This window comes from Macaca mulatta, chromosome 11, assembly GCF_049350105.2.
Source record: "Macaca mulatta isolate MMU2019108-1 chromosome 11, T2T-MMU8v2.0, whole genome shotgun sequence".
NCBI lineage: Eukaryota > Metazoa > Chordata > Mammalia > Primates > Cercopithecidae > Macaca > Macaca mulatta.
In genome coordinates, this window is record NC_133416.1 from 57,599,604 (window position 1) to 57,612,299 (window position 12,696).

Consider the following 12,696-nt stretch of genomic DNA (forward strand, 5'->3'; position numbering starts at 1 on the left):
TGGGCAGATTACTTTACCTTGAAGTAAAGTAACTTTTTCCTTATCTGTAAAATGTGGATGATAATAGGCCTTAACTGAAATTGTTATGAAGATGAATTAAATGTTCCATAAATGTTATTACTATTCTCTGAATGAGTGAAGAATTCCCACTTTAATTTTCATTTTTACTTTTTGTAGAATAGCCCTAAGCATTTTCTGGTAGGATTCTGAAGTTACTTTGGAAGAAATGACAGTTGTTTTTTTTTGTTTTGTTTTTCCCCCTAAGTGCTTGTAACTTAGTAGTAGCCCTCTCAGTATTGGAGATATAAAAATTGAACCTGGATGATTGATCTGTCATGGGGCAAAATACATTTAATCAATTTATACATTTTATTTCTGTTTTACAGCATTTATGGGGTTAAGTGGCATGGGATTTCTGTTTCTGATAGTAAATAGGTAAGTAAAACAAAAGGTTATGTATGTCCAAAGGGATGGTTTTACCGTATTTATGGTGATTTTCTTCCTAACTCTTGGTTCTGTTACCTTAGTCTATAATTTCTTAGGACAGGAAGATATCATTTTCACAAGAAGTTGATGGTTCTCTTTTTTCCTTTCATTTTTCTCTCTCTGAAGGTAGAATTTAGCATTAAATGGGACAATAATCAGGACTGCCTTTGGCTTATTTGGGGATGACATATTGCTTAGAAATGAGGGTGGTGATTGAACCAGCAGTTTTACAGATAGTTTATTTTTATTTATTTATTTATTTATTTTGTTTTTGAGACAGAGTTTTGTTCTTGTTGCCCAGGCTGGAGTGCAATCTTGGCTCACTGCAACTTCTGCCTCCCTGGTTCAAGTGATTCTCCTGCCTCAGCCTCCCGAGTAACTGGGATTATAGGCATGTGCCACCACACCCAGCTAATTTTGTATTATTAGTAGAGACGGGGTTTCTCCTTGTTGGTTAGGCTGGTCTCGAACTCCTGACCTCAGTTGATCTGCCTGCCTCAGCCTCCCAAAGTGCTGGGATTACAGGCGTGAGCCACCACGCCCAGCCTACAGGTAGTTTAGATCTTTTTCTTGAATATCTATGTGCTGGCATATTATGTATGTGTTGTCAGATAGTTTAGCATGCATTTGGACAATTTACATCATTTAGTAGATATTTATACAACTGTGTAATCTCAAGGGCTTCTAATCCTGTGGAAGTGAGCAAGATTTTGATGGCAGTCTAAACTGTGGTGAGAAGATGAATAAAACTTGGCTATTGGCTGGACGTGGTGGCTCACGCCTGTAATCCCAGCACTTTGGAGGCCAAGGCAGGTGGATCACAATGTCAGGAGTTTGAGACCAGCGTGACCAACATGGTGAAACCGCGTCTCTACTGAAAATACAAAAATTAGCCGGACATGGTGGTGGGCGCCTGTGATCCCAGCTACTCAGGAGGCTGAGGCGGAGACTCGCTTGACCCCACGAGGCAGAGGTTGCAATGAGCTGAGATCATGCCACTGCACTCCAGCCTGGGCGACAAAGTGAGACTCCGTCTCAAAAAAAAAAAAAAAAAAAAAAATTGTATTGGCTATCTAGAATCTAAATGAAAAGATAGATTTTATTCTAGCTAAACTGACTTAGGGGCTGCCGGCCATCAGTGAACGTATTAGCATGCAAAAAGACATCACTTTGGAGATTGTAAGAATTTTAGTTGTATATGGATGCTATCATACACAATTAAAATACACTGTAAAGTATTTATTTTACAGTATCACAGATAGTGAACATTTCCCATACTTTCTAAAAATTTTTCTCCATTTTTCAAAACTTTTTAGAGATAATTCAGTCTTGCCTTGTTCAGGGATATGTCTTGAGGGATGTGTCATGGATTTCATTATGTGAACATCAGAAAATATTTACACAAATCTAGATGGTATAGCCTACTACGCACCTAGGCTATATGGTATGGCCATTATAATCTTGTGGGACCACTGTTGTACATGCAGTTTGTGCTTGATCAAAATGTCATTAATGTAGCACATCACTGTAATTATAGATTCATGAAGTTGCAAAACAGGGTACAATGTGGTCCTGTGAAGTCGTTGCTCAGTTTCTCATTGTAGTAGCACCTTCCATAACTATACTATGGTATAATGAGCAGCAAATTAACATTGATACAGTCCACAGAACTTACTCAGATTTTAACAGTTTTCCGTACAATCTGGTTTTAAGGATCTGGTATATTCTATTTTATGGATGAACTACAGTTCACCTCTATGGTTGGATGTGTGTAAAATTAGTGTGGTAAGCATCCTTGCACTTAACATGTTTTTATATATCTCAGTTTCTTGCGAGTAAATCTGACAAGTACAATTTTTGGATCAAAATTGTGTATTTAAGGGTTTTAATAAACATTGCCGGCCGGGCGCGGTGGCTCAAGCCTGTAATCCCAGCACTTTGGGAGGCCGAGACGGGCGGATCACGAGGTCAGGAGATCGAGACCATCCTGGCTAACATGGTGAAACCCCATCTCTACTAAAAAATACAAAAAACTAGCCGGGCGAGGTGGCGGGCGCCTGTAGTCCCAGCTACTCGGGAGGCTGAGGCAGGAGAATGGCGTAAACCCGGGAGGCGGAGCTTGCAGTGAGCTGAGATCTGGCCACTGCACCCCAGCCTGGGCGACAAAGCGAGACTCTGTCTCAACAACAACAACAACAACAAAAAAAAAAAAAAAAAAAAAAACATTGCCAATTCTTCAGAAGAGTTATACAAATTATAGCAATGAACTGATTTTTCCTTTTCATGCTTATCAAAATAGTATTGAATCTGGGCTATTGAATAGGGTAAAAATGATATTTTATGATAATCTATTCCAGTCTGTCCTTTGCACATTTTCCCTGTTCGGCAAACAATCTTGGTAATTTGTAATTCTGTTGTTTTAACAGTATTGTAACCTTTCAGGTCTTTTCTGTTTTTATTGTTGTTGCTGTTGTTGTATTGTTCTGTTGAGACAGGGTCTTGCTCTGTCATTCAGGCTGGAGGGCAGTGGCATGATCTTGGCTTATTGCAACCTCCTCCCATTCTCAAGCCATCCTCTTGTCTCAGCCTTCTGGGTACCTGGAACTAGAGGTGTATGTTGCCATGCCTGGCTAATTCTTGTGATTTTGTAAAGACAGGGTTTCACTGTGTTGCCCAGGCTGATCTTGAATTCCTGGGGTTAGGCGATCCCTCAGCCTTAGCCTCCAGAAGTGCTGGGATTACAGACATGCACCACTGTGCCTAGCCTATACCTGTATATCTCTACAGTGATTTTGTTTGTTAATACAAATGGTAATATAAAGTGCTTATTGTTTTGCAGCTTTACTTTTTTCACTGAACAATATGCATTGGAACAATTTCCATGTTGGTGAATGTGTCCTATTTTGGTTTTCTTAAACTTTTATGGCATTCCACATTAAGAGATAGACCATATTTAACTATTCACCTGTAGGTGGACGTTTAGGTGGTGTTCAGTTTTTCACTTGTGGGTTCAATACTGCACTATACAACCTTTAATATGTCTTCTTGTGTGCATCAGTGGCTTTTAAAATGTATAGTGTTGGCCGGGTGCAATGGCTCACGCCTGTAATCCCAGCACTTTGGGAGGCTGAAGCAGGCAGATCACGGGGTCAGGAGTTCAAGACCAGTCTGACCAATGTTGTGAAACCCTGTGTCTACTAAAAGTAAAATATTAGCCGAGCGTGGTGGCGCACACCTGTAATCCGAGCTACTCAGGAGGCTGAGGCAGGAGAATTGTTGAGGCTGAGGCGGAGGTTGCAGTGAGCCAAGATCGCGCCATTGCACACCAACCTGGACAACAGAGTGAGAGATCTGTCTCAAAAAAATAAATAAATGAATAAAATAAAATGTGTAGTCTTTTTTTTTTTTTTTTTGAGATGGAGTCTCGCTCTGTCGCCCAGGCTGGAGTGCAGTGGCCGGATCTCCGCTCACTGCAAGCTCCGCCTCCCGGGTTTACGCCATTCTCCCGCTTCAGCCTCCCGAGTAGCTGGGACTACAGGCGCCCGCCACCTCGCCCGGCTAGTTTTTTGTACTTCTTTTTAGTAGAGACGGGGTTTCACCGTGTTAGCCAGGATGGTCTCGATCTCCTGACCTCGTGATCCGCCCGTCTCGGCCTCCCAAAGTGCTGGGATTACAGGCGTGAGCCACCGCGCCCGGCCAAAATGTGTAGTCTTTTTTTTTTTTTTTTTTTTTTTTTTTTTTGAGACGGAGTCTCTCTCTGTCGCCCAGGCTGGAGTGCAGTGGCCGGATCTCAGCTCACTGCAAGCTCCGCCTCCCGGGTTCAGGCCATTCTCCTGTCTCAGCCTCCTGAGTAGCTGGGACTACAGGCGCCCGCCACCTCGCCCGGCTAGTTTTTTGTATTTTTTAGTAGAGACGGGGTTTCACCGTGTTAGCCAGGATGGTCTCGATCTCCTGACCTAGTGATCCGCCCGTCTCGGCCTCCCAAAGTGCTGGGATTACAGGCTTGAGCCACCGTGCCCGGCCAAATGTGTAGTCTTAACTAGGCTGGTGAAAGATATAAATATGCCCGGAGAAGTACGGCTTGTCTTTATGCCGTAGACCTTACACTTTGAGTATTCTTGGCACCATTCATTATCAGGGAGACATCAGATTTTGAGGTAACGTACTGCTGAATGGAATATATTTATTAATTATTTTGATCAGTTATTAAATATTTAATGAAATAGTGTACCCCATCAGGAGAAAATGTTTTTGAGCATAGTCCTCCAATATTTGGATATTTGTAAATTAATTATATATGGCATACTTTGTGTGTTAAATATTAGCCTTAGTCTCTTATTGTGAATATTTGTCACGTCAGAAGCCTTCCAATTTTTTTTTTTTTTTTTGAGACGGAGTCTCACTCTGTCCCCCTTGCTGGAGTGCAGTGGCCGGATCTCCGCTCACTGCAAGCTCCGCCTCCCGGGTTCAGGCCATTCTCCTGCCTCAGCCTCCCGAGTAGCTGGGACTACAGGCGCCCGCCACCTCGCCCGGCTAGTTTTTTTGTATTTTTTAGTAGAGACGGGGTTTCACTGTGTTAGCCAGGATGGTCTCGATCTCCTGACCTCGTGATCCACCCGTCTCGGCCTCCCAAAGTGCTGGGATTACAGGCTTGAGCCACCGCGCCCGGCCAGCCTTCCAATTTTTGGTTGTATGTCTACATTTGCAAAATTGCCCATGTTATGGGTCAGGCCTCCTCAGTATGTGTACTAGTGAAAACTTCAATTCCCAGCTTCTCCCTTTTTTTTTTTTTTTTTTTTTTTTGAGACGGGCTCACTTTGTCACCCCGGCTGGAGTGCAGTGTCACCATCTTGGCTCACTGTAACCTCCACCTCCCAGGTGCAAGTGATCCTCCTGTCTCAGCTCTCCAACTGGCTGGGACTACAGGTGTGTGCCACCATGCCCAGCTAATTCTTGTGGGTTTTTTTGTAGTAATGGGGTTTTGCCATATGTCCCATGGTGGTCTCAAACTAAGCTCAAGTGATCCACTTGCCTTGGACTCCCAAAGTGTTAGGATTATAGGCGTGAGCCACCGCCCCCACCCTCCATGTTTTCTTGGATGCAGGTATGTGATCTGCAGACACACTCGGATGACTTCTCTTTGAAAGTACACAATGTAAGGAAGTGAAGGTTCTATTTATAACTTCCATTTTGCAGTTAGGAATGGCAGCAGGGTTGGTCAGCTTTAAGTGGAGGTAATAGTTGCAGATTGAGTTCTTAATAGAGATGTGGCTTTGGTGCTGGCAGTAGTAAAGGTTATAATGGATTTGAATCTTGTTATTTAATGCCTGGTGGTGACAGGGATAGTGGTTTTCTCACCAGATCTTGTGCAACATTATTTTGGGTGATATTATCTTTGCATCTGTTTTTTCACCCCTCCTAGTGACAATTGGAGTACTGACACTCTCCTTTAAAAAGGAGAGTGTCCTTTAATAAGGAGAGTGTCCACTGCACCTTTCAGATGACCTGGTGCAGTGGCTCAACACCTGTAATCCCAGCACTTTGGTTTGGAGGCTAAGGTGGGTAAATCACTTAAGCTTGTGAGATTGAGACCAGCCTGGGCAACATGGTGAAATCCCATCTCTACTAAAAAAAAAAAACAAAACACCAAAGAAATTAGCTGGGCATGGTGTCACGTGCCTGTGGTCCTAGCTACTCAATAGGCTGAGGTTGGAGGATCCCTAGAACCTGGGAGGCAGAGGCTGCAGTGGGCCAAGATCACACCACTGCACTCCAGCCTAGGCCCTAGAGTGAGACCCCATCTCAAAAAATAACTACCTTTCAGTCTGGGCATGGTGGTGCATGCCTGTAATCCCAGCACTTTGGGAGGCCGAGGCTGGCTGAGAGATTGAAATCAGGAATTCAAGGCCAGCCTGTACAACATGATGAAATCCTGTCTACAAAAAGTACAAAAATTTACCAGATGTGGTGGCATGTGGCTGTAGCTTAGGAGGCTGAGGTGGGAGTATTGGTTGATCCTGGGAGGTTAAAGCTGCAGTGAGCTGAAGTGCCACTGTACTCCAGCCTGGGCAAAAGAGTGAGACCCTGTTTCAAAAATAAAACCCTCTGCTTAATTTAGCCAGAGTGGATTTGAATAATGATTGATTGTTTAAAAACTTTGATGAGATACTTTTGGTACAGCAAGCACTTTTTGCATGTATTTATAGTGGCAAATATGAAAGTGTCTTGCTTTTGAAAATTGCTAGTTATGCTGGGTGTGGTGGCTCACGCCTATAATCCCAGCACTTTGGGAGGCCGAGGTGGGTGGATCACGAGGTCAGGAGTTCAAGATCAGCCTGGCCAAGATGGTGAAACTCCATCTCTACTAAAAATACAAAAAATTAGCTGGGCATGGTGGTGGGCGCTTGTAATCCCAGCTACTTGGGAGGCTGAGGCAGAGAATTGCTTGAATCCGGCAGGTGGAGGATGCAGTGAGCTGAGATCGCGTCACTGCACTCCAGCCTGGGCTACACAGCAAAACTCTTGTCTGAAAAAAAAAAAAAAGAAAGAAAAAAGAAAATTGTTACTTATAAGTTCTTAAGTAGTACTTTGATACTTCTCCTGGTGGGGCTGTTTGAAAACTAGTTGGTTTCTCCCTGAGCTACTTACGATATGAGGAAGTTGTGAATTAACATCTCTAATCCAAGATGTTGCTATAGTTATTCATGGTGCTACTTCAAAGATGCTTTAGCTCCCCACGTAAGGGTGGTTATCTTGTTACTGGTTTTGCTGTTGTAAAAGCTTCTAGCAGCCATGAAACCGAAAGCCAGGAAGCACTACAAAGCAAAAGACTTCTGTTTTAATTAATTAATTGATTAATATTTTGAGATGGAGTCTCACTCTGTTACCCAGGCTGGAGTGCAGTGGCACAGTCTTGGGTCAGTGTAGCATCTGCCTCCAGGTTTAAGTGATTCTTCTGCCTCAGCCTCCCAAGTGGCTGGGACTACAGCCACACGCTAACATGCCTGGATCATTTTTTTCTTCTCTTTTTGAGATGGAGTTTCAATCCTGTTGCCTAGGCTGGAGTGTAATGGTGTGATCTTGGTTCACTGCAACCTCTGCCTCCTGGACTCAAGTGATTCGCCTGCCTCAGCCCCCCAAGTAGCTGGGATTACAGGCACCCACCACCACGCCTGGCTAATTTTTGTATTTTTAGTAGAGATGGGGTTTCACCACATTGGCCAGGCTGGCTTGAACTCCTGACCTCAGGTGATCCACCTGCCTTGGTCTCCCAAAGTGTTGGGGATTACAGGTGTGAGCCACCGCGCCCGACCTAATTTTTGTTTTTTTTTGTTTGTTTGTTTGTTTGTTTGTTTTTGAGACGGAGTCTCGCTCTGTCGCCCAGGCTGGAGTGCGGTGGCCGGATCTCAGCTCACTGCAAGCTCCGCCCCCCAGGTTCACGCCATTCTCCTGCCTCAGCCTCCCGAGTAGCTGGGACTATAGGCGCCCGCCACCTCGCCCGGCTAGTTTTTTGTATTTTTTAGTAGAGACGGGGTTTCACCGTGTTAGCCAGGATGGTCTCGATCTCCTGACCTCGTGATCCGCCCATCTCGGCCTCCCAAAGTGCTGGGATTACAGGCGTGAGCCACCGCGCCCGGCCAATTTTTGTATTTTTATTGAAAAGTGTCAGTGTTTCACCATGTTGGCCAGGCTGGTCTCGAACTCCTGACCTCAAGTGGGTCCATCAACCTTCGCCTCCCAAAGTGCTGGGATTACAGGTGTGAGCCACTGTGCCTGGCCTAGGCGTTATATTCTTAAAGATAGAGAAGCAGAATGATTACATAATGATTGGGTGGCAGAATGAAGTTAATTTTTTTTTCCTGTTATACCATAATTGTCTCAGTTTTTGGAATTACTCTTTAATTTAGCTTTAAGAAAAAATACTGGTATTACTTTCTTGAAATATAATGAACGAGCTATTCTGAGAATACCTCATGGCTCTTTTCAGTCTTTACCTCCTGGACTCAAGTGATCCTCTTGCCTCAGGCTCTCAAGTAGCTGGGACTGTAGGCATGTGCCACCACGTCTGGCTAATTTTTTAAGTATTTTGTAGAGACAGGGTTTTGCCATGTTGCCCAGGCTGGTCTTGAACTCCTGAGCTCAAGCAATTTGCCTGCCTCAGCCTCCCATAGTGTTGGGATTAAAGGCATGAGTCACCATGCCTGGCCCTTTTTGTTTTGTTTTTTGAGACAGTCCTGCTTTGTCATCCAGGCTGTAGTACAATGGTGTGATCTTGGCTCACTAGCCTCAGTCTCCCAGACTCAAGCAATCCTCCAGCCTTAGCCTCCCAAGTAACTGGAACTATAAATGTGTACCACCACCGGCTAAGTTTTTAACCTTTTTTGTAGAGATGGGGTCTTCTTATGTTGCTAAACTGGACTTGAACTTCTGGTTTCAAGCAGTCCTCCCGTCTTGGCCCCTGAAAGTGCTGGGATTACAAGTGTCAGCCATTGCGAATTCAACACATATAAAGTTTTTTTAAAGCAGAGATTTAAGCTGGTAGAAAAGCAAATGAGGCTGGACATGGTGGTTTATGCCTGTAGCCCCAGCACTTTGGGAAGCTGATGCATGAGGATCACTGTAGCCCAGGCATTCAAGACCAGCCTAGGCAACATGACAAAACCCCGTCTCTGTAAAAAATAAAAAAAAATTAGCTGGGCATGGTGTCATGCACCTGTAATCCCAGGTACTTGGAAGGTTGAGAAGTTAGAGGATTGCTTCAGCTTGGAGGTTGAGGCTGCAGTGAGCCTTGATGGTGCCACTGTACTCCAGCCTGGGCAACAGAGTGAGACCCTGTCTTAAAAAAGGTAGGAAAAAAAACCCCAAACTTTCCCAGAGAAAAGCACACTTGACAGTTTTAGCCTTGGCTCTGGGTTGATGCAGGAAAGGTCTTTGATGTTCTAACCACAGATCCTCTTTGATACCAGAGTATTGCTAGATTTTGCACTACCTATTATTTCCAAAAAACTCCAATTGAAAATTTAAATCTAGTCCAGATTGGTAGTCTTCCTTGCAGACGTCTAGCAGAAGTAAAATCATCTCCTTAAGAGCCAGTTTAGGCCTGTTGTGGTGGGTCATACCTGTAATCCCAGCACTTCCGGAGGCCAAGGTGAGATGATCCTTTGAGACCAGGAGTTCAAGACTGGCTAGACAACATAGCCACACCCCATCTCAACAAAAACAAAAACAACATATCCACGTGGTGGCTCAAACCTGTAGTCCTAGCTGGTCACCAGGCTGAGGTGGGATGATTGCTTGAGCCCAGGAGTTTGAGACTGCAGTGAGCTGTGATCATGCCCCTGCGCTCCAGCCTGGGCAACAGAGTGAGACCCTGTCTAAAAAAAGCCCATGTAAACGTAATCTTTGATAAAATTATTACAAAGTTCTAAGAAAAATGGCCTTACAGTGTAAAATTATGAAGCATGTAAGTCATTAGGATCATGATTTAGCAGAAAAAACAAGTCACAAAATTAAGCCCTCAAAATTACAAATATTGGAATTATCATCAAGTGTAGACTACACAATTAAAATGTTTGATATGCTTAAAAGAAGAAAAAAGATGGGCCAGAAACAAAAAAGTTGATCAGATAGATTTGAGGAAAGAGCTAAAAGGAACTTTAAGAAATGAAAAATATAAAAAGGGAGCTTAGAAACTTCACAAGTTGAACAGCAAGTTAGAAACTTGGGAAAATTGGTGAACTGGAAGAAAGATCGTAAGAAATTGTTCAGAATGCAACTAGAGAGACAACAAAATGGAAAATAGGAAAGAACCTGATACATGGAACAAGATGACAAGGTAGCATATATTTTATTGGAGTTTCAGAAGGAAATAATAGAGCAGTTGGTGAAGAGTGAATATTTTAGGAGAGAATGGCTGAGAATTTTACAGAATTGATGAAATTTTTCAGGAGTTCTGCGGATCCCAGTTATATCAAATAAAAAACAATTTCGCACTTAGACTTTTAATGATTGTAAAGCCTCATTAATAAATCAGAGAGTAGAGAGAGATTAAGAATGGCAGTTAACCTGATGGCCGATTGCTTATTAGCCATCGTATAAACCAGAAAGTACAGAATGTCTTTTAGGTGCCTGAAAGGGGTTATATGCCTATTGAGAATTCTGTGTATGGCAAGGATGGTTAAAAATGTATTTTCAGAGAAAGCACAACTTGAGAGAATTTACTAAGAAGTTCTGAATGATATCCTTTGGGTAGGTGGTAAATGTTTTCAAAGAAAACTCCGAGATGCAAGAAAGAATAATGAACAAAGAAAATGGTCAGCATTCATGTAAATTTAAGTAAATGTTGACTGGTATAAAACTAAAATAATAGTATGTATTTAATATATTTGAAGGTACAGAATAATCTTTGCTTTTTTTTTTTTTTTTTTGGAGAGATGGAGTCTCTCTCTGTCGCCCAGGCTGGAGTGCAGTGGTGTGATCTTGGCTCACTGCAACCTCCACCTCCCAGGTTCAAGCGATTCTACTGCCTCAGCTTCCCAAGTGATTGGGACTACAGGTGCACACCACCACGTCCAGCTAATTTTTGTATTTTTTTAGCAGAGACGGGGTTTCACTGTATGTTGGCCAAGCTGGTCTCGAACTCCTGACCTCATGATCTGCCCGCCTCGGCCTCTCAAAGTACTTTGATTACAGGCGTGAGCCACCGTACCCAGCCTGCTTTTAATGTACTTTAATATGCTCTGTTTTGAAAAAAATCAGTAACAGAAGCAATAATCTTAAATTTTGTATTTTTTTTATGACTCAAAACAGCATTTTAATAGAATGTTTTAGGCTGGGTTCGGTGGCTCACACCTGTAATCCCAGCACTTTGGGAGGCTGGGGCAGTAGGATCAAGAAGTCAGGAGTTCGAGACCAGCCTTGACAATATGGTGAAATCCCGTCTCTACTAAAAATACAAAAATTAGCTGGGCGTGGTGGCACACACCTATAATCCCAGTTTCTCGGAAGGCTGAGGCAGGAGAATCGCTTGAGATTGCAGTGAGCCAAGATCTTGCTGCTGCACTCCAGCCTGGGCAACAGAGCAAGACTCCATCACAAAAAAAAAAAAAAAAAAAAAAAGACTGTTTTGTAAGTGGGGAGAAAACCAATCTGGTCTAGTTACTGTGGCAGATCATGTTTTCTTCCAGCCTATAACCACATGCTTAGGTACTTCTTGCAATTGTAATCATTGTGTGGTTAATCCTTTGTTTCTGGAGTCAGGCTGCCTTGGGTTTGAATCCTTCCTTCGTATTTCATCTTTCTATGTCTTTAATTGGGTTTGTTATTACTCCGTACCTCTCATAATGGGATAATCTATAAAAGAGAGATACTAGGCCGGGCGCGGTGGCTCAAGCCTGTAATCCCAGCACTTTGGGAGGCCGAGACGGGCGGATCACGAGGTCAGGAGATCGAGACCAGCCTGGCTAACACGGTGAAACCCCGTCTCGACTAAAAAATACAAAAAACTAGCCGGGCGAGGTGGCGGGCGCCTGTAGTCCCAACTACTCGGGAGGCTGAGGCAGGAGAATGGCGTGAACCCGGGAGGCGGAGCTTGCAGTGAGGTGAGATCCGGCCACCGCACTCCAGCCTGGGCGACAGAGCGAGACTCCGTCTCAAAAAAAAAAAAAAAAAAAAAAAAAGGGAGATACTAATACTTACATTGGTTGTTTTGTTTTGTTTTGTTTTTGAGACGGAGTCTTGTTTTGTCACCCAGGTTGGAGTGCAGTGGCATGACCACCGCTTACTGCAACCTCCGCCGCCCGGGTTCAAGTGATTCTCCTGCCTCAGCCTCCTGAGTAGCTGGGACTACAGGCACCCGCCACCACGACTGGCTAATTTTTTTGTTTTTGGTAGAGACAAGGTTTCATCATGTTGGACAGGTTGGTCTCACACTCCTGACCTCAAGTGATCTGCCTGCCTTGGCCTCACAAAGTGCTAGGATTACAGGCTTGAGCCACCGCAGGCGGCCTACATTGTTTTAAAAAGTAGGGGAGATGACACATAAAAAGCATTCTGTACAGTGCCTAGCCCACAGAATTGTTTTAACACTTTTGCTTTTGTTGTTATGGCAGTTACAGCTGTTTTTTCCACTCTTGTGTGTGAAAGCATTTTCCAGTTTTTGTACATTTCCATATGTAATCAACCCTAAGATGCATATTTTTGCACATTTTA

At 43.6% G+C, this 12,696-nt stretch overlaps 1 protein-coding gene across 37 annotated transcripts in view; it reads left to right on the forward strand.

Annotated features, from left to right (window-relative positions):
* LARP4 (La ribonucleoprotein 4) overlaps positions 1-12,696 on the forward strand; it is an 82,692-nt gene that overhangs the window by 12,651 nt on the left and 57,345 nt on the right. For 9 of the 37 annotated variants that reach the window (XM_077954214.1, XM_015151706.3, XM_077954221.1 and 6 more), the window contains exon 2: positions 387-435. The exons of 27 other annotated variants lie outside the window; for them this stretch is intronic. The gene's annotated coding sequence lies outside the window, so the exon portion shown is untranslated. Of the gene's footprint in view, positions 1-386; positions 436-5,962; positions 6,045-12,696 lie in introns of all 37 variants that reach the window. One more of the 37 variants, XM_077954228.1, reaches the window with a different exon arrangement.